Below are 27,475 nucleotides of genomic sequence, written 5' to 3' on the forward strand. Positions count from 1 at the left end.
ATCTGGACCAGTCTCATAAAGCAAACAGGTGTTGGCAATCTCTCAGTTGAATCTCCAACATCTTTTCACAAGGTGTTGACCAGAGAGCTTGACAGAGTATGATCTGTTTGTCTAGATCTTGGTGCCATCCAAGACAAAACAAGTGCTTGTGATCAACCAGCTTATACCAGCAACCTCCCCAGCAGCAACTCATTTCTTATTCAAAAAGATCTTGTAAATCCACAATATATATCACTTTAGGACAACAGTGGCAGTGCGTGGAAACACCATCATCTTCAAGTCCCAACTTGTTCACCATTCATTCATCACCTCAAAATCAGAGACCAACATGTCCTGCCTGCTAGGCCATAATGATAAAGTGTAAAGGTGATCTTTCTTTTCCTTTGCCCCCACACCAATATCTTCTTGAAAGTGGGGGAGGAAATACTTTTTTTTAATTTTCAGGTGTATGCTACTTCTGGTAAAGAATTTTAGACAGTGTTGAATTCAGACTTTTCAGTTCTTTTCTTGGAATCACAGAAGAAGAATTCCACGTGGCCCCAGATTCTAGGCCTCTGTTGGTCTGAAACACATCAACAGTGAACCTTGATCTTTTTCCTCTGGATATAATTACATGCTAAAAATGTGACTGTAAACCTGACTGGGGATTACTGACTCCAAACTTCTACCTTTCACTGTTTAGTTACAGAAACAATTGTTTCTTTGCGAAATAAACCCAGGTTAATGCAAAGAGTGGGAGGTAAACAATAGTCATGCTTCAAGCCAAAACCCTTGATCGAGAGTTGAAACCATTCATGGAGTCTTGATAATTGGGTTTCGGCTTGAAACGTTGGCCATTCTTTTTTTCCCACTGAGGCTTTTCGACCTGCTGATTTCCTCCAGAAGACTGTGTTTAGCTCCGGCATCCATGGCCTACTGTGCTCCCCCAGGATAATACTGCAGTATGGTTGTCAGAGTCACCGCCTTACATCACCAGCAATTCACTTCACTCCTGACCTCTGGTGTCACATGTGGAATCTGCCCACTCTCCCTGTGACCGTATAGGTTTCACCTGGCTGCTCCACATCCTAAAGATGTGAAGGCTGATTTGTCAAATGGCCACTCTCATTTGCTGTGCACGGCTGAATGGCAGAATCTGGGGGGTGGTGGGGTAGTAGAAACATAGAAAAATAGGTGCAGGAGTAGGCCTACACTGCCATTCAATGTGGACATGTCTGATCAGTACCCAATTTCTGCCTTCTCCCCATACCCCTTGACCCCCTTAGCCACAAGGGCCAAATCTAACCTACTCTTAAATATTGACAAGGAACCGGCCTCAACTACTCCCACAGATCCACCACCCTCTGAGAGAAGAACTTTTTCCTCATCTCAATCCTAAAAAAACTTCCCCCTTCTCCTTAAACTGTGACCCCTGGTTCTACTTTTTCCCAGCATTGGAAACAACTTTCCTGCATCTAGTCTGTATAAACCCTTAAGAATTTTATGTTTTCATAAGACCCCCCCCCCCAATCTTCTAAATTCCAGAGAATACAAGCCTAGTCTATCCAACCTTTCTTCATATGCGAGTCCCTCCATCCCTGGTATCAGCCTAGTGAATCTTCTCTGCACCCCCTCCATGGTGAGGATGTCCTTCCTCACAGTAAGGGTGGGATTGGGTGTTAATGGAATGTGAAGAATATAAAATGGTATAAGTTCAAACGGATGCAGGATGGCATGTATCTATCCTGTAAGGTTCAATTACTTAAATAGTTCTTCGGGTCAGTTCACTGCAATAGTAAATAGAATAATGAATTAATTAACCACTAGGCCTCGCTGAAATAACAGTAATTTGCTGTAATAATATTGTACGGCAAATAAAACTGTTGGGGAACTAAGGTGCAAACCACATGCTTTGCTGGACAAATGTTGAATTATGTATCCACCACATGCAGTCTGCTCTGTGCCAACTATCAATGATTTATGGAGCTGCTCCAATTCATCATAATTTGACTGTGCTGCATGCGAGAGGTTTTTTTTTAAGTAATTGTGGTTCCACAATGATAATTCCTACAGTGCTGACCAGGCAGGATGTAAATATTTGAAATGTTTTGTTGAAATCAGATTTTTAAAAAAATAATAGGGAATCGAATGTTCACGTACTCAGGCAGATTAGCATAGGTATGAATCAATTTCAGCTTTAGATGTTAACTGGTGTTGAGAGTAGGAGACAGCCCTCGAGAGAGAGGTATGTCGCCGTAGACTCTTGAAAACTTTCCACGGGTGCAGCGACCGGGGAGAGCATTCTGGCCAGTTGCATCACTGCCTGGTTCGGAGGCGCCAACTCTCAAGGCAAGAAAAGTCTCCAGAGGGTTGTTAACTTGGCCTGCGACATCACAGGCTCCAGACTTCACTCCATTGAGGACATCTTAATTAAGCAGCCTCTATCCTCCAAGACCCCCAACACCCAGGCCATGCCCTCTTCACTCTGCTACCATCGGGAACAAGGTGCAGGAGCCTAAAGATGAGCACTCAGCGACACAAAGACGGCTTCTTCCCCGCTGCCATCGGATTCCTGAATAATCACTGATCTAAAGACACTGCCTTACTTTTTGTGCACTTTCATTTTTAAAAAAAATATTGCTGTAAAAGTGGTTTATATGAATGTTTTCACTGATACTCCTACAAAAACACCATATTTCATGATTTGTTCATAAGAATAAAATTCTGATTCTGATTCTGAGAGCCATTGGTGCAGATAGACACATGTTGTTTGAGCTTGACACCACTTGGAGAGTGATTCAAGTGCAGTGACTAATTTCACACATTACTTTGACCAGCCACTTACAAACTCTGCCAAGTCTAAATGCAAAAATCTAAACAAGTAGAATTTGCCAGGTCAGAATGGCGAGCCTTGCAGATATTCACTCTCTCTCCACGGCGATGAACTGGTTTTGTCTTATCACAGGTGAAAACACAGAAATATTGGAGGATCTCAGCAGGCCTTGCAGCGCCATAGGAGGTAAATTTATATAGCCAATGTTTCGTCCTCCAACCCTTCTTCAAGGTGTAAGGAAAAAGCAGACAGGGGCCTGAATTAAAAGAAAGGTCAGGGGCAGAGTGTAGACCAACATTGGATACGGGTAGGAGGCCAAGAGAGAGGAAAGCAGAGGATTGTTGGAGGGAGGGGTTGGTTTTGGCTCTGTGAATGCAGATCTGGGGTAAAGGAGACAGAGGGAAATGAGAAGAGAGAGAAAAAAAGAAAGAGTACAGGCATAGAATTGCTATATTTGCTTTTTATTTTTTATAAACTTCAGCAGCAAGAAAGGCTTAAAAAGAATATTTTTTAATGGGAATATTAAACTGTTAAATATATTGTTTTTTTAGTTGCACAGCTGCAAGAGGTGAGAAACAAGGCCATTTTGTTCTCGAAACTCGTACTGAACTCATGCTTTGCTGAAGTCTGCAAAGTATAAGTGATTACAGGTCATGTGAACAGTTGCAAAAAATGGGAAGCTAAACCATTTAAAAAGGCTTGTGCCCATCTGCATATGGAGTTTCTTGCACAAAGACCCTATTGCAGGTTACAACAGGTCTTCTCGTGTAACAGAGCACCTACTTTGCAACGCTAAGAAATTTGTGTTATACTCACATTAGTTGGAAAGGTGGCATATTGGGGGGGGGTGGTGGTTTGGCTCTGTGAATGCAGAGCTGGAGGAAAGGAGAGAGTAAGTTAGAGCTTGAGGAAAGGAGAGATGACGGAGGTGGCTAACGGAAACTGGAAAAGTCGATGTTATTGCCATCAGGTTGGAAGGGTCCCAAGTGGAATAAGAGATGTTGTTCCTCCAACTTGCTTGGGGTCTCAGTCTGGCAGTGCATTAGACCATGGACAGATATGTTGGAAAAGGAATTAAAATGGGTGGCCATTTGGAGATCCCCGCTATTATAGCAGTCAGAGTCAAGATGCTCAATGATAGAAATATCCATTCAATTTCTCACCCACTTCCCATGACTCTACATGAATGCAAGGATCGACAATGAGATAGACAACAGACTCGCCAAGGCAAATAGCGCCTTTGGAAGACTACACAAAAGAGTCTGGAAAAACAACCAACTGAAAAACCTCACAAAGATAAGCGTATACAGAGCCGTTGTCATACCCACACTCCTGTTCGGCTCCGAATCATGGGTCCTCTACCGGCACCACCTACGGCTCCTAGAACGCTTCCACCAGCGTTGTCTCCGCTCCATCCTCAACATCCATTGGAGCGCTTACACCCCTAACGTCGAAGTACTCGAGATGGCAGAGGTCGACAGCATCGAGTCCACGCTGCTGAAGATCCAGCTGCGCTGGATGGGTCACATCTCCAGAATGGAGGACCATCGCCTTCCCAAGATCGTGTTATATGGCGAGCTCTCCACTGGCCACCGTGACAGAGGTGCACCAAAGAAAAGGTACAAGGACTGCCTAAAGAAATCTCTTGGTGCCTGCCACATTGACCACCGCCAGTGGGCTGATAACGCCTCAAACCGTGCATCTTGGCGCCTCACAGTTTGGCGGGCAGCAACCTCCTTTGAAGAAGACCGCAGAGCCCACCTCACTGACAAAACGCAAAGGAGGAAAAACCCAACACCCAACCCCAACCAACCAATTTTCCCTTGCAACCGCTGCAATCGTGTCTGCCTGTCCCGCATCGGACTTGTCAGCCACAAACGAGCCTGCAGCTGACGTGGACTTTTTACCCCCTCCATAAATCTTCGTCCGCGAAGCCAAGCCAAAGAAAACATGAAGATGAGCTTGTTGATCTTTAATGGGACCAATTCTCTCCTGAGCCACCCTTTCACTTGTAATACGCATGCAGGATCTCTTGGAATGTTTCTTTAACCGGACTGCCAGTTCCGCACCTCATGTCCCTCTTTCAGTTTCCTGCTTAAACGAACTCATACACCTCTTATACTCACTGAGGAATTCACTGGATCTGAGCTGTTTAAATTGGAAGTTAGCCTCCTTTTTTCTGAGCAGAGCCTCAATATATACCTTTGACTAAAATTTTCAAACCTTGCCAGCCTTGTCCTTCACCCTATACAGGAACTTGTTGCCCTGTGTAAGAGATGCTGCACAAATAATTCTGATGCTAAGTCCACGGACTGTACAAAGGGCTTTAATTAGCTTAAACTTGTACCCACCAGGTCTCAGTCCACTCCTAGCTCCACGTCTGACTGTCCCCAAAGGGGCTGGCTCGAGTCTTTACACAGGCCGGTGATTAACAGCAGGCAGGTGGGGCCAGCCTCCCAGGTTGCCTACCTGGAGGTACAGTGGTTGCCCCCTGCAGTAGGCTGGTAGGAGTGCGGCCAGTGTAGTGGTTGTATCACCACACCCTTCAACTCCTAGTTTCCCACTAAAATCTTCTCACTTTCCATCCACTCCCTTACCTGCACACATCCTCTCCAAAACAAACTCTGCAAGTTCTCACCTCATGCCTCCAAAATTGACCTTGCCCTAATTTACAACCTTAGCATGTGGACCAGTCCTATCTTTCTCCATACCCATTTTAAAACTAATAGAGTTGTAGTCACTGGTCCTAAAATTCTTTACTTGCCCTATTGCACTGGTTTTGTCTCATCACAGGTGAAAACACAGAAATGTTGGAGGATCTCAGCAGGCCTTGCAGCGCCATAGGAGGTAAATTTATATAGCCAATGTTTCGTCCTCCAACCCTTCTTCAAAGTGTAAGGAAAAAGAGGTCCTTTTTTAAAAAGTGCCATCCCATCCAAGGTCTTGGCACTATGTGTGACCAAGTCAATATCAGGGAAGTTAAAATCTCCCAATAAGACTCTGCTATTCATACAGCCATCTCCCTTTTCATCTGTTATTCCTGTTGACTATTGGAGTGAGGGGGTGAAAACTATGGTACAAACTGATCAAAATGAACATACCTTTCTTATTTCTGTTCATATAACCAAACAGGATGGCCCAGCAAGAATATCGCATCCAACATCCTTTCCTTTTAAATTTAAATTTAGAAATACAGCATGTTTAACAGGCTATTTCAGCTCATGAGTCTGTGCTGCTCAATTTACATTCAATTAACCTACAACCAGTACATTTATGAACAATGGGAGGAATCCAGAGTTCCTGGGGAAAACCCAAGCAGACAAACGGGGTGAGAACATGCAAACTCCTTACAGGTAGCATGGGATCTGAACCCTGGTCCCGATGGTTGGCACTGTAAGAAGTGCTGTGCTAACCACCACTCTAACTGTGTCATCTCATGCTTTACCTTGAGGTAATAAACAAAATTAGGTTGAAAAATAAGTGATTACCAAACTTTTGCCTATAGATGGGGACAGAACCTTTAGAAGTCACACAACATTCCACATCTAGCCCATCACGGTCTGGTATGGAAATGCCAATACCCCTGAGTGTAAAACCCTCCAAAAGGTATTTGGCACAGCCCAAGCCATCACAGTCAAAACCCTCCCCACCATTGAGTGTATCTATAGGGAATGTTGCTGTCGGAGAGCAGCAGCAATCATCAAAGACCCACCCCACCTAGCACACTGCTGCCATCAGGAAAGAGAAATAGGCGTCACAAGACTCACACCACCAGGTTCAGGAAGAGCTGCTGCCCCTCCACCGTCAGGCCCCTCAATGACAAACTCAATCAGAGACTCATTTAAGGACTCTTACTTGTGCACTTGATTGACTTTCATTTTTTTCTCTCATTATTGCAGTCAGTTTGTTGACATTCATTATCTGTATACAGTTCTTTGAGTGTTTACATGTTCACAGACAGTGAGTACAGCTTATTTTATGCACTTCCAATTCGTCGTAATTCTGCCGTGCTCACAGCGAAAAGGAATCTCAGGGTTGTATGTGTATGTACTCTGACAATAAATCTGAAATCGAAATCAAAATCTCAAAAGAATCATAGAAAATAGATGCAGGTGTAGACCTTTCAGGCCTTAAGAGCCTGAACCATCATTCAATACCCCATGACGCCTTTATCCATAATGGTCCCTTCCAATTCCCTTTCGAATATATCTAATGAACTCTTTCCTCACTCTCCTTTCTCAACTTCATGTTGCAGCTTCTGTAGATTCTTTACTTAAGTAATTCCAGCCAAGGGCAGAAAGGAAATTATAAAACAAAGGAAATGTTGATAATAATCACAGCTCAGAACAGCATGTGTGCACAGAAATAAAGTTATGGCATCTTCACCACAACTGGTCGAGGTGCAGCTGAGATCGGTTCATGGAAGTTCATGGAAATTAGGTTTTGTTCGCCAGCAATTTCTTCAATAAGAAGAGCTCCAACAGTATAGTTGAATGTAATCATTCTGTAATCACATTTCTTTATTTACCTTTTATGCATTCCTAAGCATGTTATCTGGAGCTTTCAAGATCATTTCAAAGAGTTTTTCCCTGCACCAGATGTAAAAAAACTCTTTTGTCTGTTGTTTCCAGATTAAATTATGGGGTTTTACCCACCTTACATAATGGGATTTTGAAGGGAAGTATTCCTGAGCCCATGGCCAAGGTTTCACATAGATTTTAAATATTGGTCATTTTGCCATGGGGCCTGAGTAAAGGAATGGTCTGTCACGCTGCCTGTCCCCCCTCTGGCGAGCCTTGCTGTACTAACATTGACTGTGCATTATCTCTACTGTTAAGGACACTCCGCTTGGATATAACTGTATATGAACCTATTGTCTTTCATTATTGTACCATGAGTTTCTGCTAATAAAACCATGGTTATTGTTTGACCACATCGTCTTTATCTACTTCATCAACTGGCACTTCAATTTTATTAGCAGAAATGGATGCAGCCCTCAAGCCAGAGCGGCTGATAATGAACCAGTCGGCCCTGAGGGCCAGAGAAATTTTCAACCACTGGATTGCTTGTTTCGACTACTACATGGCTTGAAACAACGTGGTTGATGAGGCGATACAGTGGGGCCACCTGAACTCCCTTTCGCCGTAACATAAGGAGCTACCACTCTGACTATAGCCCGGGAATGTCTGACTACTTACTATGCAGCGCCATGGGATGTGGTGCTTGCTCGACACCAGTTGCTGACTAGACACCAGAAACCCGGGGAAAGTGATGCTGCCTATGCACTGGCCCTCGACTCGCTGGCAAACAAATGCAACAATACCGCAATACCTTGAAGCTGGATGCTTTTGTCAATGGGATTGACTCCAGCTACATCCGATAGAGGCTGCTGGAGACGGAGCCCTTAACCTACGAACGGGCAGTCACCCTAACCAAAACACTGAGAAGTGCCATGCGGTCCAGTGAAATGCTAGAAACCGAAAAATAAACATCCAGGAGTGCTGGAACCCCAAAGAAAAGAAAAGGGCAAACTCCTGAAAAATGTTACTTCTGTGATAAGAGCTGGCACCCCAGACAGAAGTGCCCGGCTCAGTTTGCTACCTGCAGCTATTGTGGGAAACTCGGCCACTTCGCTAAAGCGTGTAAGGCGAAAAGTACTCCCACTGATAAGAAGAAAGAGAGAAGTACCAAGAAAATGCATCCTGGAGCAGCAGGAATGGAAGACAACTGGGAAAAAGGGGGAATCTTCAGATGAGCAGGCTGAATCGACTTCAAATGACAGCGAGGTGAGATCCCCTGTGATAGCTCAATTGACTCCAAAGCTTGGGGGATGTTACGGACTGGAACAGTCGACTATGAAGGGGGAGGTGCATGGTGAGACTCTTGATTGTCTAATAGGCTCAGGGAGTACTGACAGCTAGATCCACGAGAAAGTTGCCAGAGCCTTAAATTTGCGGAGATATCCAGCAAAACGAGAGATATCAACGGCTTGTAGTGAACTTACAAACACTGTATGGGACAAGTGTAAAGTTACTTTAAATTTGCAGGGACATTGCCTTGCCGATTGATGTGTGGCTCTTTATTATGCCGGAGCTCTGTGCCCCTGTGTTACTGGGATTAGATATTCAATCTCAGATGAACAGTGTTGTGTTAAATTTCGGTGGGCCACTACCCACACCTACCATCCCTCGCACTAGTTACAGCGGTCTGTCCACATTAAAGATCAAAGCTCCTTCCTTTTTCAGTGATTTATCCCCTGAGTGTCAGCCGATTGCCACTAAGAGTCATTCTTACAGCAAAGAGGATCGTGAGTTTATCAAAGCAGAGACCCAGAGACTGCTTCAAGAGGGAATAATTGAACCTAGTAAGAATCCGTGGCGGGCCCAAGTGGTAGTCGTGAAAAATCATGCTAAGATACGACTGGCTATTGGCTACAGCCAGACAATCAACCGTTACACGAACCTGGATGCCTACCCCCGCCACGCATCAATGAAATGATTAATCAGATAGCACAATACAAAGTGTACTCCATTATCGACCTCAAAGCAGCTTATCACCAAATACCCATTAAGAAATGGGAACGGCCCTATACGGCTTTTGAGGCTGATTGGGGGGGGTTATACCAGTTTAAAAGGGTACCTTTTGAGGTCACTAATGGTGTGTCCGTGTTTCAGAGGGAAATGGATAAGATTGTTAGGACGTATGAGTTACAGGGTACGTTTCCCTATCTGGATAATGTCACTATCTGTGGGAAAACACAGGCTGAGCATGACAACAAAAATGTATATTTCCTTACTGTAATTGACGAATATTCCAGGTTTCCCTTTGTGATACCCTGCCCTGACGTCTTGTCAGCGTCTGTCATTAGGTCACTTGACAGAATTTTCAGCATTTTTGGTTTTCCCAATTACATTCATACCGATAGGGGCTCAGTATTCATGAGTGCTGAACTGCGGCAAGCCCTGCTATGGAAGGGGATGGCCACCAGCCGTACTACGAGCTACAACCCGCAGGGCAATGGGCAGGTCGAAAGGGCTAATGCTACAGTCTGGAAGACTGTTAATCTTGCTTTAAAAACACATGGTTACCCTGTTACCCAATGGCAGGAGGTGCTGCCTGAGGTGTTACATTCTATTCCGTCATTATTGTGTACTGCAACAAGTCAAACACCTCATGTTTGTCTTTCCTAGGAAATCAGGAACGTAATGGACTAGCCAGCCTGTTTATCTAAACCTGGAACCGTACTGCTGGAGAGCCACGCTCGGGCACGTAAAACAGACCCCCTAGTTCAACCAGTTCAGCTTCTGCATACCAACCCCAACTACGCTCATGTTAAATTCCCAGACGGGAGTACTAGGAGGTCTGTACCCCTAAGAGATCTAGCCTTGCCTGGTTCACCCCTTCCTCACATCCCTACTCAGAGTGAGCCTGAGAGATTGGGCTCACCCCCCAGCCTGTGACCCCTAGTCAGCTTTCAAATGGCCATGCTGACACTCCACTGCCTCACGCTAGCGATTCTGGAGTGGGTCCAGAAGCCACTCCTTCCCACACTACAGACCCAGGAACTGTACCAGTTCCCAAGGTTGCAAAGGAGCCACCTGTTTTGAGACAAAGCACCAGAATTTGTAAACAGCCTGATAGGCTGACATATTCATAAAACATCTCATTATATTCAATTGCTTGCTAGATACTGGCGTATTTTGACTGTTAGAGTGTTCTCAATGCCTGAGAATACATGGTATCCATGTATCGCTTGCTTCAGTCTTTCCAAGCAGCTGTCCTTTTGATTTTAACCCATCTGCTGGGGGGGAGTCTGTGGTGAATGTCTGCCAAGCTGCCTGTATCCCCTCTGGCGAGCCTCGCTGTACTAACATTGGCTGTGCATTACCTCTACTGTTAAGAACACTCCCCTTGGGTATAACTGTATATGCATCTATTGTCTTTCATTATTGTACCATGAGTTTCTGCTTATAAAAGCCCTGATTATTGTTTGACCACATCGTCTTTGTCTACTTCATCAACTGGCACTTCAGCATTGTTAACAATTTATTTGAGAATGTTGATTAATGTAACGAGATATCAAAACAGAAATTTAAAACCTAGCTTGCTCTAACCGCATGGTTTTTCAGTCAATGTAAATCACCTACCTCGTGACAAGATAGATTGATTCTCTAAATACATTGGGCCATCAGGCTTCCTGAGATTACAACAGATAACTCCTTCCAAATTAATTGTGGTGATAAGATTTAACAATTAAAGCAATTAGGTTGGTTCTGAACAGCATCACAGAGCGATGCATTTGAAAGCAAATCCATAATTTACACTCGTAATCTCATTAAGATGCTTGGTTACTTTTCAAAGATATCTCATTAAACCTATGTTGGAAAGGTCTGCTCTTGAAAATTTGAAGTACACTATGAATTATAATCTTAATTCCAGAATCAGTTTCAAACTGCAGTAATAAAAATGATAGTCTGCCATTTACACAGAGCATTAGCTCAGAACAACCCTTCCCTGCTGAGGCATGAGTTATAAACCTGATGCGCTTCATAAATGCTTTTATTAAATCAAAGCAAAACAATTAATACCATTGTCAAGCTCGTGGTTATTCAATGTCGAGTTGATTAGGCAGGTACAAAAGCATCACATACTTAGTAAGATCATTATTCTGCAGCATGTGTTTGACAGTCATATCAAAAAGAAGACTGGCTTCAAATTTGAATCAATGGAAATATGATTATTGAGTGTCTCATAATGTTGTATCAGGCACTATATTTGTGAGATTTTTATGGTGTATGCCAATCACACCTACTGAAAATATGCAGAATAAAGGGGTTATATCCAAGGTGAAACACAAAACTCCACAGGCGCTATGATTGTAGTCAAAACAGAGCAATGCTGAAGGAACTCAGCACCCAGAGGAGGGAAAGATGTATTACCAAGCCCTTCTTCCAGAGAAAGCAAGCAGCATCTGAATGCAAGAAATGGCAGGAGCAAAAGGAGATGATTGGCTATGGGAAAAAAAAGGCCAAGAGAAAGGAGAAGTGAGGATTGTTAGAGGGTGGGTTTGGCTCTGTGAATGGAGAACTGATGTAAAGGAGATAGATGCAAAAGGGAAGCGAAAGAGAGAGAGAGAGAGAGAGAGAGAGGCAGAGCTACAAGAAAGAAGACATATGGGAGGTGGGGGGGGGGGGGAGAGGTGGGATTTAACAGAATCCAGAAAAGTCAATATTAATGCCATCCAGTTGGTGAGCACCTCGACAGAAGAGGGGGTGTTGCTCCAGGTGGTCTGTAGAGCTTGTTGAAATAATCAAAGACTTGTTGATCAAAACCAAGGCTTTTATTAGCAAAAGACAGGAGCTCTTCACAGGTGGCCGACCAGTCCGGAATGATCCGACCTGGCTAGGGATACAACCCTTTAAGGCCCAGACAGTAGACGTGGCTAAGATCTCAGCCAATCGCTGTAAGCACAGTCTAGATACTGTAACTATATACACTATATTCATTGGTGATAGATCTGTACTATCACATGGTCTTAGTCTGGCAGTGCATGAGACCATGGACATACATGTCAGCAAGGGAATTGGGCATGGAATTGAAATGGGTGGCCACTGGGGGATCCACACTGATGATCCATTTTCGGACATCCTGTCACACCGAGATCTCAAACTGCCACCAAGTCGTCATCAGCTTAATGCAGAGGGAAAATGTTACTTCCAAGTTAACCTCTGCTGGTTGTGACAAGTAAAAACACAAAATTCTGGAGAAACTCAGCTGGTCAAACAATGTCCTTTATGTAGCAAATGTAGCCTACATTTCAGGCTTGAGCCCTTCATTAAGGTATAGAAGAATGTCAGCAGGTGTCTGAACAAAAGGGTGGGGGAAAGTTGGGGAGGGTGGGAGGCAGGGGGCGGTACATGGAATATGTACTATCCCACCCAGACCACCTGCTGATTGGAGGAACAACACCTTATTATCCATCTGGGCACTCTCCAGCCAGATGGCATGAACATCAATTTCTCTGGTTTCCGCTAACCTGCTCGTCTTTTCTTCCCCCTCACCTTTTCCAGTTCTCCTCCCTCCTTTCCCCCTCCATCCACTCAGCTCTCCCTCCTCCCCCTGATCGCTGCTGTCCCCTCTCTCCCTTTTCCACCTATCACCTCCTCCATCTGCCACCCCCCCCTCCACCCTTCCCCCTCCATCCTTTTTTTTGGACGCTTGCTGACATTTTCCCATATCGTGATGAAGGGCTCAAGCCCGAAACGTCGGTGATGTATTTTTACCTTTACTTCATAAAGGACGCTGTTTGACCTGCTGAGTTTCTCCAGCATTTTGTGTTTTTACTTCACCCACAGTGTCCACAGATTTTTGTGATTTTTACTACTGGTCGTGTCAAATATCCTGTTGCAAACTATTGATGATAAAAACTTCCACGTTTGGGACGAGATGCTGGTGAGGTTGTATTTTGGAGTATTGTGTACAGTTCTTTACATCGAGCTGCAGGAAATAGATATTCAAGTGGATGGAGTGCAGAAAAGATTGGAGTTATCAGGTGCCTGAGGTTATTTTTTCAGGATTGAAATAGACTTGGGGATATAGAACCATGAGGGGCATAGGTCCGGTTTTTTTTTAATCCCAGGGTAGTAGAGTCTAAAATTAAAAGGCATAGGTTCAAACAGAAAAAGGGAAGATTCCAAAGAGTCTTAAGGATCAAATTTTCAATACCAAGTATGGAACGGGCGGCCAGAGGAAATAGTAGAGACTGGTGCAATTAAGGCATAGGGTCATGACAGCCACAAAATCCACTTATTAAGTTGTTCTGGTAAACTTGTACCTCAATTCGTTCATTTTAGATTGGTCACCGTGTTTGAGCTACCGAAAGAAAACAGAGACACGCGCCGAGAGCACTTCAGTTTATACTTACTAAATCTAAAGCTGATTTCAAACTACAATATGCAAGCCCTTCCCAATTATACTTATCAACTTCTGGACTGGTCCCAACTGCAATGACCGCACACTTGTAGTAGGTTGTCGGGGCGCCAGTAGCAGCTTCTCCACCTCCCCCGACCGGGACGTTGGTTGGACTCTAGTTCTTCTTCTTGCTGAGAGGCGTTTCCACGCCTCAGAGAGTCCCAAACTTCAGCAGCTTACATTACCCAAAAATTGTTTACTCATAGCTTGTCACTTTGAATAAATGGTTTACTTATCTTCAAGGTCTCCTGACAGTCTGTGACCAACAAAAGACAACTGCATCTCTGGGCCCCATGGTGGAATTTAGATAATGTCATCTGATTCACATGTATACATTCTTGCAGAAGCTGGTCTAAATCTTCCATTACATAAGTATCTATTTGTACTGTAACCATTGCTTAGTCCGTAGCATACTGTCTCCTGGCAGTTTAAGTGTTCAATATGGGATCAATATGAGGTTAGAGCAGAAGGTTAGTATGAAGACAAGGGTTCAAGCCAGAGCAGGCAGGGGAAGGCCAAATGGCTTCCTTTGGCAGGCATGAAGTAGTGGAGCTCACAGCTTCAACAACTCATTTCCGTGTGGAATTTCCACATTTTTCCTGTGTTGACTTAGGTTATCTCGGGGTGCTCCAGTTTTACGTTAAATGGTGCGCCTTCTTGACAGAAGTTTCAGTGTGGTTGGTCTAGGTCAGGACACTGAAGATATTTATTCCCAAGAATATGAATCTATCAAATGACTCCACTTCAGCACCACTGATGCAGACAGGGGTGTAGGCTCTAACCCTCCCCTTCCCCTCCCTTTTTTTAAAATTTTAATTTAGACATATAGTACGGTAACAGGCCCTTCCAGCCCACAAGCCCGTGCAGCCCCAATACCCCAATTAAATTACAATTCCTGTATGACGTGCATTCTGAAGGGTGGGTGGAAACCAGAGCACCCAAAGGAAACCCATGCAGACACAGAGAGAACAGATAAACTCCTTACAGACAGCACCGGATTGAAACCCAGATCGCTGGGGCTGTCATAATGTTGCGCTAATTGGTATGCTGACCGTCCCATGTCTATGATCAGCTTGAAAGAGAGAGATTGTTATCTTAACTCCATGCACTTTTAGTCTCCTTTCTGTATTCCATTTCTTCATTATTTGATATTTGGTCTGTGACTGTGTTATATCAGCAAAATTAGAGGCATTTGGAGCAGTATTTGACTGTCGAGTCATGGGCGCAGATGGACTATTTGTAGGGTTGAGTTGACATCCTTGCAGAGGGCCAGTGTTGAGTCCACTCAATTCATCTTCACTGATTAAGCTTGTTTGACAGGAGGTCGAGGATTCAACAGCAGGGGGACGCAAGGCAATGAAGCCAAAATCCAGAGTTTGCTGGGGACTATGCTATTGAGGTCAGAGCTGTAGTCTATGAAAAGAAGTCTAATACAGGTCTGTGATGTTCAGGTGTTCCAGGGCCAAGAAGAGGGTATGGGAAATGAAATCTGCTGTGGAACTGTCTTGGGTAGTAGACAAACTGAAGTGGGTTAAAGCTGCGAAACTAGAGTTGATGTGAGCCATGATCAGGCTCTCAAAGGCACCAGAGAGTAGTCATGTAGGTTTGATATTGTGCAGTGATGCTGGTAGTGGTCTTCTTGAAACAGTTGGTAACAATGGAGTGCTGGAGGGAGAGATTAAAATATCAATGGATGCATCTACTGTTGATCTGCACAGGCTCTCAGCACATGTCCCAGACTCCATCTGGGCCAGTCTCTTTCTCCAGGTTCACTCTCCACAAGACTTACCTGATTTTAGCCTCAGTGACGATGGAGCAAGAGATCATTAAGTCATTGTGGTGATAGGTATAGAATATTGTGCATGAGCGGCTGGCCCATCCACTGATAACTCACTCCCCAGTAGCTCCTCCCCTTGTGACCTGGCCATAAAGGTCGACCTCCCTCTCCCCCATTCATTCATTCGAGCACATGGACTCGGGCCAGCTACAATCTAAAGTGTATTAAAGCCTGTCGTCTCCCTCTCAGCCTTTGGAGTTATTGGTAGCATGCAACGATGAAATACACTTTAATTTTCCACATAGGATGGACAAGCTGCTGACACCCGACAGGCTTGAAATCGATCCACAGGCGCCTGGAGCTGCCAAACGTAACAAATAGTGGATCACCTGCTTCATAAACTTCCTCAAAGTCACACTCGGCCTGGTGATCTCAGAGGAGAAGAGACTCAAGGTCCTGCAAGTAAGATTGGGCCACTTAGCATAACAGGTTATCAGGAACTACACCACCTACCCAGAGGCCATGGCTGAACTCCACAACCTCTACCGACACCGACCTCTACTCAAGATACGTCCTGGCCTCAAGGAAACAGCAGCCCGGTGAGTCCATGAGAATAGTTCCTCGAGACCTGTATGAGCTGGGGAGAGACTGTTGGAGCACTGTTTCGACCCCCATACATGCAGCTCAGTGTGTGGATGAGTTGGTCTGAGATGCCTGCGTGTCCAGGGTGAGGTCTGACTACTTTTATCAGTGACTGCTTGAGGAGGACAAGCTGCCTCTGAAGAAGGCCTTCCAGCTTACTAGGACACTTGATTCTGCCCAGTGCAATGCCGAGGGAATCGCTGCTGGTAAAAATAGGCCCTCCATGTGCGGACCATGGTCACCGCCATTTTGGGACCCAGCATCACAGACTGCCTCCGTGCAAGCAGGCCACAATCCCACTGCCATCACCGCCATGATCGGACACCCGATGTGCCATTTCTGTGGCCAACTAAAGCACCCCCAATGACTCTGCCCGGCAAGGGAAGCCACCTGTTCAGGATGTGGGAAGAAAGGACATTACCAGGGCATCTGTGAGTCAAAACCCACCCGAGCACCCCTGCGGGTGGGCCATCAACCCTGATGCTGCTTCCAGTCACAAACAGCACATTCGTATGTGTGACTGGGGTTCGCCATCTTACCCAACGTCTCTTCCTCCTTCCTGGACAACATCACTTCCACCTTTTACCGCCTAGATGACGTCACTTCTGTCTTCTGCCGCCAAGACGATGTCATTTCTGCCTTCTTCTTCCTCGCCCAGTACGACTACGTAGTCAACATGGGGGCCACCATCTTACCAACCGGGCCCCTTCTCCAACAGCAACAACAATCCAATCCTGACCTCTGTGATACTGAACCAAGGCAGCCTCACCTGATCGCCCACTTGATGATGGAGATTGTGGTAAATGGGAAAAGAACTAACTGCCTGTTTGACAGTGGGAGCACAGAGAGCTTTATCCATCCAAACACTGCCATAAACTCTCTCTCTCTCTCCTCTGTTTGACCTATGAGCAAAACCATCTCTAGGGCCACAAAGCAAAAATCCGCTGAGATCCACGTGTATTGTGTAGCATCGTTAATGGTGGGGGGTTGAACATTATGATAACTTTCATTTGCTTGAAATGCCACAGCTCAGCGCACCAATCAGAAGATCACAAGATCACAAGACAATGCAGGCCACTTGGCCCATCAAGTCTGTTCCATAAATCTACACTAAGCTACTCTACACTAGTTCCAATTTCTGGCCTTTTCCCCATATCCCTTGATGCCCTCACTAATGAGATACTTGTCTATTTCTTGTTTAAATACTCCCAGTATTTGGGGATGTCCTCGGGGCACACCGGGATTTGATTTAATTTCTCCCGACTGGCTGACTTCAGCCTAATGATCAACCCAGACAAATGCCAGGGAAATGAGCAGGCCAGTCGCTGTTAATGGCTGTGGTGGCTGGCCAAGAACACAGCCTTCTCTACCTGTGGGATGCAATCAGTGGCCGACGCTTCCTCGTCGACACTGGAGCCCAGATCAGCATCATCCCAGCCACAGCCATCGAATCCTGGAACCGGCCTCGAGGACCTCCACTCCGTGCAGCCAATTCGATGGAGATCCGAACGTATGGTAACAAGATCGTCCACTTCCAGATCAGCCAGCGGAAGTTCTCGTGGAGGTTCACCGTTTCATCCCTCCCAACCTCCATTCTGGGCGTCGACTTCCTCCTCGCCCACGGAGAGTTTCCATGCCCAGACAACATCAAGGGGCTACAAGAGTTCGTGGGTATGGTCAACTTTTATAACCGATTCATTCCAAGTGCTTCGCCCTCATCGCGGCCAAGGACAAGACACTCGCCTGGACTCCAGAGGCCAACAGGGCATTCGAAGCCACAAAGGTGCCCTCACAAAGGCTACCCTGCTCGTCCACCCATGCACCAACCTTCATATGGCGCACTCCATCGATGCCTCTGCCACCGCCGTTGGTGCCGTCCTGGAGCAGCAGGTTACCGGACAGTGGAAATCACTATAATTCTTTAGCCGACTTCGTCGTCCGCAGAGCGCAAATATAGTACTTTTGACCGTGAGTTGCTGGGCATGTACCTTGCTGTGTGTCATTTTCGCTATTTCTTGGAGGGGAGGCCTTTCACCATTTTTACTGACCACAAACCCCTCACTCAGGCGCTCGCTATGGCTAGAGATCCCTGGTTGGCACGCCAACAGCGTCACCTGTCCTTTGTGTCAGAGTTCACCACTGACATTCGGCACAAGGCGGGGAAAGACAATGTGGTCACTGACGCGCTCTCCCATCGGGCCATTTTCTCGCTGACACCCAGCATAGACTAGGATCAGCTTGCCCAGGATAAGAAATCCAACGAGGAGACGCAGGCCTTCAGGACTGCCATCACAGGCCTGCAGTTCCAGGACCTCCCGACTCCTCTCGGTGATTATACCGTCCTGGGCGATGTCTCCATGAGCACCCTGTGACCATTGGTTCCCCAGCAATGGCACAGGCAAGTCTTCCACCATATCCATGACCTTTCCCACCCTTCCATCAGGTCCACGGTTCATATGGTGGCAGAACGCTTTGTCTGGCACAGGCTTCGAAAGCAGATTGCGAACTGGGCCAGAACCTACACCAATTGCCAGCTTTCCAAGGTACACAGGCACACCAGAGCGCCCGTGCAGGATTTTGAACACATCCGAGAATGGTTCAGCCACATACATGTGGACATTGACGGCCCCTTACCTGTTTCCTGAGGTAACCGTTACCTTTTAACGGTGGTAGACCGCATCATTCATTGGCCCAAGGTGATCCTGATGCCAGATGCCTCCATAGACTCCTGCTCCCAAGCACTTCTGACCGGTTGGGTTGCCCAGTTTGGCATCCCGACCCACCTCACCAGCGACCGTGGCGCGCAGTTCACCTCTGCACTCTGGGCACAGCTTGCCAACAGACTGGGAATACAGCTACATCACACCATGGCCTATTACCCACAGGCCAATGGACTGGTCGAGTGGTTGCACCGCCACCTTAAGTCGGCACTTATGGCCCACCTCACCAGCCCCGACTGGGTGGATGAGCTGCCTTGGGTACTCCTGGACATCCGCTCGGCACCCAAAAAAGACCTGCAGGCGTCATTGGCTGAGCTGGTCTATGGTACACTGCTAGCCATGCCCGGTGAGTTTATCAATGCACCTCACAACCCGCAACAGTACCACATCCAGCGTTCAAGATCTACCTTCACACTGGACATCGGTGGTAAGAGGGAACTGTTTACTGTGGACAGATTAAAGCCAGCACACCTCGACCCCAATGAGCCAGTGGTCGCGGCTCAACCCAAGAAGTGAAGCCGCCTGGCAAAAAAGAACATTGGCGCTGGTTCTTGGAGGGGGCTGTGTGGCGGCACACCATTAGGCAGGTGAACCGGCCCCACATGTCATGTACGTGGAGGGGCAGCTGGCCAAAATGGCGCCATCGGGGGTTTCTCCCTGACCTCGGCACCAGACTCAGAGTCCAAGCTCTGCGGCCCGGCAATGTCAGGGCCCCCGGAGCGGTTCTCAGCCAGGTCCGAGGGCTGGGAGCATAAGACCAGCCAGGCAGACCTCAATAAACGATATTTTTGCTCACTGAACTCAGCCTGTTTGGTTGTGAGATCATTCAGTAAGCAGAATAGCCGCCCCGCTACAGGTCAAGCATTTTATGACGTCAGTTCAATTAACACCTACTTGTGAAAGGTGCTTACATTCTCCAGAGATCTTGCAATGTGAATTCTTCAGGCTTTCAAATAAGGTCTGTTTTAAAATGTGTGCATGTATGTGACCTATTCTAAATCTTATAAATTCTCCCCATATACTAATATTCTTACATTCTCTTTCTCTCTTTCATGATCAAATTAACTGTCTCCAGTCCAACTCCACCCCTCACCCAGTTCCATCTGTCCATTGCTTTGTTCACTGGTCACTGGCTGTCTCCTTTCCTCACAATCATTCTTTTTTATTATTTTTTTTATTTTTCACACTATGAACTATATTAACCAAAATACACACAAATATTTCCCTCTTGAATATACAGAATGTCCTTTTCTCTCCATTTCCCCCCCCCTCCCTTCCCTCCCTCCTTCCCACCCCCTCCCCACCCACTCAACGTTCAACCTATATGATACATTAAACCCATTAAACAATGTCATCACACAATGAAAATAAACAAGAAAATTGTGTCATTTAATTTTACACACCAGGTCAGTTCATTTCGTCTTCTTCTCATTCTGTCATTTTAGGCGGTGGAGGTCCGCGGTAGGCCCTCTCTGTTGTGTTCCATGTACGGTTCCCAAATTTGTTCAAATACTGTGATGTTATTTCTTAAATTATATGTTATTTTGTTCAATGGAATACATTTATTCATTTCTATGTACCATTGCTGTATTCTGATTTCCAGGTTGACATTATACATTTTTTTGCTATAGCTACCCAACAGTATCAGATAGATGTTTTTGCTGTAAGAAGGAAACGGGAACAACAGTACATGAAATTTGGCCATGTGAGAAGGTGAAAAAGTTTTGGGAAGATCTAAATCAGGTATTAAATAAAATCACAAAAAATAACATACCAAAAAATCCAGAGATCTTTCTTCTAAGTGATATAGGAAGTAAAGAACTTGGCCTCGATTTGGATGAAACACAAAAAAGATTTATTATGATAGCCTCACAATCATTCTTGATGCAGAGCTTTACCCAGAACATCGATAATTCCATTCCCTCTTTACAGATGCTACTCCTGATTTCAATTCCTCCTGCAAGTTGTTTTTTTTTCTTGCTCCAGAATTCACCATCTTCAGTCTCCAGTGTCTCTATTCAGTGCAATGACATTGCTTTGACAGGAAACAAATTTAATCAAAAGTCCATCAGCAATTTCCTCTCACCTCTTCATTGATCTTTGTGTTACCAACAGTGATTGGATTCAACTAATAGGCAGATTGCTTCTGAGTCAAGAGACTGTTGATTCAAGCATATAGAAGGTTTGGCACCTAATCTGCTATTTGAAACCAGCACTCCGTGTGCCAAGGAGATATCACACTAATGAAAGATCAAGCCAAGACTTGACTCTCAGTTTCCAGAATTGCAAGCTCAGCAAATTCAAGATTTCATTGGTCAGATTGTTTTCGAAGAGGAACTTAAGAGTGTAAATATTGAGGAACATTTGGACTGTCTGTCTCTAGCATGGCAGACTCCTTGAGATAAGGGGCATAACATCTATTCAAAGAATAGCCCAGCAAGCTCAATAATGTAAAGTCAGCTTTATTACTTATCTCTATCGTATTCCTGTGTGATGATTCCTGAAAATGTGCGCACTGACAAGCAATAATGGGTTTCAAAATACCCAGAAGATTCAGCAAGAATTTCCAGAGAGCTGGAATTGTGTGATACCTAGCCAAGAACATAGAACATTATAGCACAGTGCAGGCCCTTCAATGTTGTGCCAACCTATGTATACATTAAAAAAAAACTCTCCCAACCTCATTTCTCTATTCTTCTTTCCATGTGCCTGTCTCAGAATCTTCCAAATGTCCCTATTGTTCCAGCCTCCTCCAATGCATTCTCTTACTCCTGATGTTTCCCCTAAACCTTCCTCCCTTCAATTTGTACAGATATCCCCTGGTGTTTGCTATCACGTAGGATCATGGAGCAGGACAGAACTGGTGCTTGCTGAAAAAGTCTGAGACACCAATAAAGGATGGTTTTCTTTAACGAGAATAGCTGTTTCTAGATTGATTATGTGGATGTGGATGTGCATCGAGTCCACGCTGCTGAAGATCCAACTGCGCTGGATGGGTCACGTCTCCAGAATGGAGGACCATCGCCTTCCCAAGATCGTGTTCTATGGCGAGCTCTCCATTGGCCACCGTGACAGAGGTGCACCAAAGAAAAGGTACAAGGACTGCCTAAAGAAATCTCTTGGTGCCTGCCACATTGACCCCCGCCAGTGGGCTGATCTCGCCTCAAACCGTGCATCTTGGCGCCTCACAGTTCGGCGGGCAGCAACCTCCTTTGAAGAAGAGCGCAGAGCCCACCTCACTGACAAAAGACAAAGGAGGAAAAACCCAACACCCAACCCCAACCCACCAATTTTCCCCTGCAACCGCTGCAACCGTGTCTGCCTGTCCCGCATCGGACTGGTCAGCCACAAACGAGCCTGCAGCTGACGTGGACATTACCCCTCCATAAATCTTCGTCCACGAAGCCAAGCCAAAGAAAATGTCGATGTAAAATGGTGGATATTAATCATAATATGAAGAGTTCTTAAGGCTTAATTTTCAGGACATCTTTGTTGAGATGGGATTCAATTCATGTCTGTGGTCTTTCTAATACCAGTCATTTCAAGTATGGGTTTGCAACAATGAGACTGTTGGTCCATAGTGTTCTGGACAGCATCACACCTGAGCTCATGATCAACACAGATTAACAGAACATTTGTCTCATTGTTATTTTCTGCATATAAATAGAGTCTCGTGCCTGTTTGCTTAAAATCTATTGCTGCAGTTTAATATAAACTTAGGTTATTTTTCAGAAATGCCTCAAAAATGTTCAAGAGCTGTGATAATTGTAAAGTTTTGACCATTTTAAAAATATTTAAAGACTGATGCAAAACTGATGATGGAATGAGATTCATAACATTGCAAAACCTAATTGGTGCAGCACTTGATTAATGGAACAAACAATAGACTTTCTATTAACAGATTAATAAACAGATTTAACAATGAAATTTCTTATTCATTTTAATTATGGTGAAGGCATTTTTTAAAAGGAAAAATTAAACTCCTTTCTGAAATATATTTTTGGTGGGAAATAAACATCACACAACATATGGTAAGCAGTGTGAAGAATTTCATTAGGGAGGCAAGGGGCTACAATTTAGTAAATGCAGCAGAATGTGCAAAAATATTCAATTAACAACAATTCTCACCTCTAACTATTTAGTTAATGGGAATGTTCATGAAGTGCTTCTAGCAAAAATAATGTCCCCTTTTCTCTGGCAGTTTTGGCTTTGAGCCTGTGAAGTTCACATCATCATGTGGTTCCTCGTGGAGTGAAACAGATAAGGGTCATGCTATCGATGGAGAACAATCGGCCCTTCTTTGCATGAGCTAGCTCAATAGTCCTTTGCAAACCTGAAGAGGTTTGTTTGCTGTTACAAAGCCCAAATCCAATTCCCTCTTCCAAGCCGTTTTGAATTTTTCTCCTCCACTGTACCAAACACTGTATTTTATAAATTCAAACTTCATAAATCCTGTGAGAATGCCTCATTCCACCACTCCCCAGTGAATTTCCAATTCCAAACTCCCTCTGAGTGAAAATACTGTATTACCTCCAAACCTCTAATCTTCCAATTTTAGACACCTCCATTGCATAATTTTGTATACCTTAAATGGTTATGAGAGATTCCACTGAGGCAGACAATTCTTCACGCAAGCAAAAGATTCAGATTCAGATGTCAGGTTTATTGTCAGAGAACACAGAGGAAGTTGATTGGAGCAAGAGAGATCAGGTGACCTGAGAAGCCGCAACAATTAGAATTTTAAAATGGTCGAGGCAGCAACTAGAAGGTGATTGGAGCAAGAGAGGACAGGTTACTTGAGGAGTGGCAACAATTAGCATTTTAAAAAAGTGATAAGGCTTTGGCAAGAACAGGTGAGTGACAGTAAGAGTTGAAATAAGAGCCGGCCACCCTATTTGAAGAACAAAATGGATTCAGCAGGTTGACAAAGATAAGGACAGGTTTTTTGCCTCTTGTCATAAATAGAGGGAATGGCAGCCAAGGCAGGGGAATGTTCCTCTTGTGGAATGTGGGTTGTCACTTCATCTGTGAGGATTGCATCCAGCTGTAGCTGCTGACAAGCTGAGTTGGATGAACTCTGGATCATTCAGGAGGCAGAGGGGAGTTACAGGGACACTATCAAACCTGGGAGGCAGGAAGAGGATGACTCTCAGAAGAGAGAAAAGGAACAGGAAGCCATGCAGAGCATGCCTGTGGCTGTACCCCTCATTAACAAGTGAAGTATACCATTTTGGATACTGCTGGGGGATGACCTACCAGACAATCATGTCTGAGACACCAATAAAGAATTGGTTTCTTTTACTAGAGGTAGCTGTGTCTAGGTTTATTATGTCTAGGTCTCTAGCATGGTCTTGCCCTGTGGCTAATAAGGGAAGGGAGGAGAAGAGATGAGATGTAGTGATAGAGATTCCATACTTAGAGGACGGATAAGAGGATCTGTGAAAAAGATTGAATATCCTGGATAGTATGTTGCCTCCCTGGTGCTAAGATCTGAGATATATCTTATCGTGTTTATGGGGCCTCATAAGGGAGGGTGAGCAGACAGACTCTGGATTCAATGAAATGGATTTGACAATGGCTGAATGTGAGAAGCCAGAGAGTACTGGTGGCGGATTGCTTCTCAGACTAGAGGCATGTGACTGCTGGTGTGCCTCAGGCATCAGTACTTGGACCAATATTGTTATAACAATGATCTCGATGATAAGGTGGTAAATTGGATCAACAAGTTTGCAAATGACACTAAGATTGGAGGCATTGTGGACAGTGAAGAAGGTTTTCAAAGCTTGCAGAGGGATCTGGACCAGGTAAAATGGACTAAAACTGGCAGATGGAATTTAATGCAGATAAGTGTAAGGTGTTGCATTTTGGAAGGACAAACCAAAAAAGGACATACATGATAAATAGTAGGGAACTAGTGAGTGTGGTAGAACAGAGGGATCTGGGAAAACATATACCTAATTCGCTGAAAGTAGAGCCACAGGTGAATAGGGTTGGAAAAAGTATTTTTGGCATATTGGCCTTCATAAATCAAAATATTTGGTACAGGAGTTGGGGAGTTATATTAAAGTTGTATAAGACATTGGTGAGGCCAAATTTGGAGTATTGTGTGTAGTTTTGGTCACATAACTATAGGAAAAATATCAATCAAATAGAAAGAGTGCAGAAAAGATTTACTAGGATGTTGCCCAGACTTCAGAAATTGAGTTACAGGGAAAGGTTAAACAGGTGAAGACTTTGTTTCTTGGAGCATAGAAGAATGAGGAGAGATTTGATGGTGGTATTTAAAATTATGAGGGGATAAACAGATTAAATGTTTTTTCCACTGGGTTAGGTGAAATATAAACCAGAGGACATGGATAATCATGAAAAGAGAAAGGTTTAGAGAGAGCATGAGGGGGATCTTCTTTGCACAGAGGGTGTTGGGAGTGTGGAATGAGCTTCCAACTGAAATAATAAATGCAGGCTCAATTTTAACATTTAAGAAGATTTTGGACAGGTACATGGATTGGAGAGGTATGGAGGGCTATGGACTGGGTGCAGGTCAATGGGACTAGGGAAAAAAATGGTTTGGAACAGAATAGAGGGGCTGATGTAGCCAGTTTCTCTGCTGTAATTGTTCTATGGTTCTATGGTACAAGATGATGTGGTCCATGTAGGGACCAATGATGTTGGAAGGAAATGTGTGGAGGTCCTGCAAGCAGAGTTCAGGGTGTTAGGTTGAAGGGCAGGATCTCCAGAGTTGTGATCTCAGGTTTGCTACAACTTCCACATGCTATTGAGGTTAGAAAAAGGAGAATAATGCAGCTTCACATGTGACTAATGACATGGTGCAGGGGGGAGGGCTTCAGGTTTCTGGATCGTTGGGCTCTCTTGCAGGGAAAGTTTGACTTGTTCTGACAGGGTGATTTGCATCTGAACTGGAGGAAGACTAATATCCTTGTGGGAAGGTTTGCTAGTGCTGCTCTGGTGGGCTTAGACTAAATTTGTAGGGGGATGAGAAGCAGAGTGTAGCAGATAGAGGAGTGGAGGAGGGAAAAGATTATTTGAAAATTGCATTCACCATTACATTGTGGAAAAGTTCTCAGGTGCTTCTATATTAATACAAGGAGTATTGTAGGAAAGGCAGACAAACATAGAGCATGGATTGGCTCATGGAATTGACATTGTTGCCATTAGTGAAACTTGGTTGCAGGAGGGTCAGGACTGGCAGCTCAATGTTCTGGCCTTCTGTTGCTTTAGATCAGTGGTTCTCAACCTTTTTCTTTCCACTCACGTACCACTTTAAGTAATCCCTATGCCATCAGTGCTCTGTGGTTGCAGGAGGGTCAGGACTGGCAGCTCAATGTTCTGGCCTTCTGTTGCTTTAGATCAGTGGTTCTCAACCTTTTTCTTTCCACTCACGTACCACTTTAAGTAATCCCTATGCCATCAGTGCTCTGTGATTAGTAAGGGATTGCTTAAGGTGGTATGTGAATGGGAAGGGAAGGTTGAGAATCATTGCTCTAGACCCAAATGTTACTGAAATATTTTGCTTGGGAGTTGAAGCGGGAGGAGTGGCATTGGTTGTCAGGGAAAATATCACAGCTGTGGTCAGGCAGGACAGACCAGAGGGCTCATCTACTGAAGCTATAGGGTGAAGCTGAGGAATGGGAAAGGTATGACCACACTCATGGGGTTGCATTATAGACTGCCTAATAGTCAATGAGAATTGGAGCAGAAAATGTGTAGAGAGATAGGAGACAGCTGCAGAAAGCATAAGGTTATGATTATAGAAGATTTTAACTTTCCACATATTGACTGGGAATCCCATACTGTAGAAGGGGTGGATGGCTTGGAGTTTGTCAAATGTGTTCAAGAAAGTGTTCTAAATCAATATCTAGAGATGCCAACTAGAGAGAGTGCAATGACCTCCTTTTAGGGAACGAGAAAGGACAGATGACAAAAGTATGTGTAGGGGTACATTTTGGGTTCAGTGATCATAGTGTGTCAAATTAATTATGGAGAAGGATAGGTCTGGGCCTCAGGTTGAGATTCTAAATTGGAGAAAGGGTAATTTTGGGGAAAAAATGAGAAAGCATCTAGAATGCATGGATTGAGATAAGTTATTTTCAAGCAAGGATGTGCGAGGTAAGTGGAGGACCTTTAAAGGTGAAATTTTGAAAGTACAGAATTTGTATGTTCCTGTCAGGATCAAAGCCAAGGTTAGAAGGCAGAGGAAACTTTGGTTTTCAAGGGATATTGTGAATCTGGTTTGGAAGAAGAGAGAGGTGTATAGCAACATGGGAGCAAATGAGGTACCTGAGGAATATTAAAAAAAGCAAGAAAAACCTCAAGAAATAAATCAGGAAAACAAGCAGCGAGATCATGGATCACAGATCACAGATTAAAGAGGAGGAAGTGCTTAAAGCAAATAAGGGTGGATAAATCCCCAGGGTCTGACAAGATATTCCCTCAGTCCTTGAGGGAGGCTAGTGTGGAAATTGCAGGGGCTCTGGCAGAATTTTTAAAAATGTCCTTAGCCTTGGGAGTGATGACAGAGGATTGGAGGGTAGT

This window comes from Narcine bancroftii, chromosome 3 (genome assembly GCF_036971445.1).
Source record: "Narcine bancroftii isolate sNarBan1 chromosome 3, sNarBan1.hap1, whole genome shotgun sequence".
Lineage (NCBI taxonomy): Eukaryota > Metazoa > Chordata > Chondrichthyes > Torpediniformes > Narcinidae > Narcine > Narcine bancroftii.